The sequence below is a fragment of the Lampris incognitus genome, chromosome 2 (assembly GCF_029633865.1).
Source record: "Lampris incognitus isolate fLamInc1 chromosome 2, fLamInc1.hap2, whole genome shotgun sequence".
Classification (NCBI taxonomy): Eukaryota; Metazoa; Chordata; class Actinopteri; order Lampriformes; family Lampridae; genus Lampris; species Lampris incognitus.
The window spans coordinates 141,342,092-141,346,500 of NC_079212.1; positions in this window are offsets into that span (position 1 = coordinate 141,342,092).

Here is a 4,409-nt window from a genome sequence, read left to right on the forward strand (position 1 = left end):
CTCTACTTTCAGGCCAAAAATCACTTTGTATGTTTGCATATATGTGTGTATGTATGTCATTATTTATCTGGTAGACATTTCATTATGGGAAGGAATTTTTGCAATTGTATCATATAATATTTTGTAATTGTAATCTGTAATATTGTAAACAAAAATGAGCAAGATCATACTTGCGAAATATCTCACTGTCAGGTGAAAAGAAGCGGCTGGCAACTCCACATGTATCGGAGGAGGCATGTGGTGGTCTGCAGCCCTCCGCGGATCGGCCGAGGGGGTGGAGCAGCAACCGGGACGGCTCGGAAGAGTGGGATAATTAGCCGGATACAATATGGCTGGATCATTGTGTAAGTTTCTGCTGTTTATGACTGTCATGACCTCGTAAAGGTAAGTTCACAAAGATGAACCATCAAGTCTCTGGGGATGATTGATCCAGAATTGATGTCGACACACTTCTTACTGTTCCGATTTGCCTTTCCCAGGCTCCATCCATGTGGCTTGCGGAAGGATTGTTCATTACAAACTCACAGCGTAGTTTGTTTAGGCATTCTTGGTCCATCTCTTTTACAGCTTCCAGGAACTCTCATCTTGCACCAACAAAGTAAATGCCCTGGTCAGATCGAAGTTGTCAAACATTTCCACGTAGGGCAATGAAGGCACGAAGAGCAAGGCATCAGTCGTCATGCCGTCAAGCAGTTCTATGTGCACAGCACGACAGCACAGACAGGTAAATAGCAGACCATAGCACTTCAGCTCCCTTCTTCCCTCTTTGACATAGAATGATCCAAAACAGTCCATCCCACAATAAATAAAGGGAGTTGTCTCCATGTGTTCACAGGGTAAGTCTGCCATTCTTTATTCCTCAGTACAGCGTCTGAACTTTCTACACCTGACACACTTAAAGATGAAGGATGACACAGCATGACTACCTCCCAAGTATCCAGACGCCGTTTGATCATAGCTCATTCATTGTTATGCCACACCCTTGGTGTTGTACTTGTTGATGATAGTGCTTCATCAGTAACTTTAATACGTGGCTGGTCTTTGTCAAGACCGCTGGATGTTTGATGTGCAGGTGAAAAGCACCATGCTCTAGCCAACCTCCCACCTTCAGCATACCTTGCTCGTCCAAGAAAGGATTCAATCTGTGCAAACTATCTTGGCTTCATCTGTGACAAACTCAACAAAACTGGCCGAAGCTAGGGAATGCTTTGATTGCTTTTTCAATCTCAATGACTTCTATTCCATCTTGCTGTTAACCAGTGAGGAAGCTTGGCGAGCATTCTTTGGTTTTCGCCACAGTTGTTTAGGATTTCAAAACTCTTAATCTGAGACACTGCTGCTTGACAGCCTCAAAGGAAGTCTGAGAACTCCCTTAGTTCAACACTGTCTTTGGGTCCTATATATGGCCATTAGGTGAGCTTATCCAAGAAGGCTTTAGCAAGCACAAAGGAGCTTCCATACCTTTCTTCCAGGATGTCCCACGCTGAATGGTAGGCTGCATCTGTACATAACAGGTAATAACTCTCAATGGTTTTCTTTGCAGGTCCACTGACATACTTGTGGAGGTAGCAGACTTACTCATTTACTGGAATTGAATGTTCTTCCTGCCCATCCATCCTCCATCCATCCATCCATCCATCAATCAATCTTAGTGAACATGTTAAGGAAAACATAAGCAATAAAAAATATAGAAAAACAAAATCATCAGCAACATATAAGCAACTCAAATAATACTGATCATGTTCAAAAGGGGTAAGAAGTTGAGAACTTTTCTAGTCCTACCCCTTTATACTATTCATGCATTGATAATAGAAAATGGAAGTTCAATCTACAGCCATCAGTAACCGTGATATCTGTTTTGTTTTGTTTTTTTACTACTGTATTAATCTCCATGGGGCACTTCTTTCTCGGCATTTAACCCATCCTAGCTGTGTAGCTACAAGCAGTGGGCAGCCGCTGTACAACACTCGGGGACCAACTCCAGTTCGTTTTGCCATGCCTCGGTCAAGGGCACAGACAGGAGTATTAACCCTAACATGCATGTCTTTTTCTTTTTCTTTTTTTTGATGGTGGGGGAAACCAGAGCACCTGTAGAAAACCCATCACAGACACCGGGAGAATATGCAAACTCCACACAGAGGACGATCTGGGATGACGCCCAAGGTCAAACAACCCCGGGGTTCGAACCGAGGACCTTCTTGCTGTGAGGCAACAGAGCTAACCACTGGGCCATCATGCCACCATTATAAATATATCTTAAAGTCTTTGTACCCTAGTGGCTATCCACTTAAAACAGAAGGCTCTGGTACTGGGAAATGGTTTGCATTAGTGGACTACTGCTTTGGCAAGTGCTGTAGTGCTATCCTCCTAACAAGCATTATCAGGTTGTCCCCTTGTGGCAGTTTGTAGCATCGTAGCAGGTCATACACGTGTGGCATATTGTGGTGGTGTCATGTGATGCACCAGAAGACTGCTTAAGAATTAGGTGCTGGTTTCTCTTGTCTAGGCTTGCAGTCATGGAGCAATTCTATCTCTTTGTCTGAGTCCACTTCTTGTTCATAGACTTGCAGTTGTGCTTTTGCAGCATTCATCTTCTTAACTGTCTCTAAGTGCTCTATCTGCCTGTGCTTCTCTTCTAATATGTTTCGTCTTGCATTTCTTGCTTCTTGTAATGCAAGTTTCTGTCTGTTCTCAGCGTCAAGGTTTTCAAGCTCTTGTTTCTCACGATTCATTTCTTGTAAGACTTTCAAAGTAGCTTGAGTTGCAGCTAGCTCCACTGCACCGTCTTGTTTCTTTGCACAGGACAGGCTTGAACGTCTTGATCTTGTGTTTGGACTGCCTGCATAACTTGGATTTTGAGAGCTTGAACTGGACCTCTGTGATGCAGAAGATGAGAATACCAACCCAATCTCAGTCCAGAATGCTCATTCTTTATGAGAATCTTGACCTTTGTCTTTCTCTTCAAGATGATTCCCTGCACCTTCCAAGATCTGTCTGGAGACGGCATCACAAGTGTCTACTTGGTGGTGGGTCTTCATTGTTTTAAATCTGTTGAAGGACAGCAGATCTTGGCCATGAGGTCTTGTAGGATCTCACTGCGAAGAAGTCCGTCGAGTGCTTTTTTGGCCTCCTTAGCAAGAGCTTTCCATTTGTCATAAATAATTGTGAAGCAATGCTGAAGCCTTTCAGATTTGCCCTCTTAAGAGTTCTTGACCCTTTTCGGTAAGCTTACAGGTTCTGTGGCTTCATAGCCCTTCTTCTGCAGGAGTTTGGATTTCTACAATTACCTCAATCTCTTTTGGTGGGTTTATGTCGAAAGGTTCGTTATCAAGGTATTTAGACTGCTGCTGTAACTCTACAGCTTCACCGTTACTGTCTATGTCCCGTTTATTAGCTTCATACTCATACTCAGCCATTTTCAGTACTGTTTGAATTGACCTTTCATGCTTCCTTATTTAGTTGCTTGAAACTTAAATGTAGCTAAATTAGTTTAATTAACTAACTTAGCTTACATTTTACTAATTATTAATTAAATTGAAATAATAATTACCATTAACTTAGTTTACCAGCTTTTAGTTTTCAACAACTATGTTTTTAGAATGATTTACTGTGTCATAAACACGTTTTCAAAATACAAATGAAGTTATTTTCTCTCACAATGAATTACAGAACACTTCTCTTTAACACTTAGCAAACTATTCCAATAATGAGTATACTGTGTTAGTCCCTTTAAATGTAATTTCCATCCATTATCCAAAATTGCTGAATATGGAGCTGCCAGGAGAGAGGAAAAGAGGAAGGCCAAAGAGGAGGTTTATGGATATGGTGAGAGAGGACGTGGCAATGGCGGCTGTGACAGTGGACAGGAAGAGATGGAAACGGATGACCCGCTGTGGCAACCCCTAACGGGAACAGCCGAAAGTAGTAGTATCCAAACCACTTATCCTGCTCAGGGTCGCGCCGATGCTGGAGCCTATCCCTGCAGTCATGGGAGACACCCTGGACAGGCCGCCAGTCCATCACAGGGCCAACACACACACACACACACACACACACACACACACACACACACACACACACACACACACACACACACACACACACACACACACACACACCAAGGGACAATTTAGTACAGCCAATTCACTTGACCTACATGTCTTTGGACTGTGGGAGGAAACCGGAGCACCTGGAGGAAACCCACGCAGACACGGGGGGAAAACATGCAAACACCACACAGAGGACAACCCCTAAGGTTGGACTGTACCCCGGGGCTCGAACCTAGGGCCCTCCTATTATGAGGGGACCGCGCTAACCACTGCGCCACCATGCCGCCCTAATATTTCAACATTATTTTTAAAACTATTCAATTATTATTTGCATAATATAAAGGCTAGCTGAAGTCACTA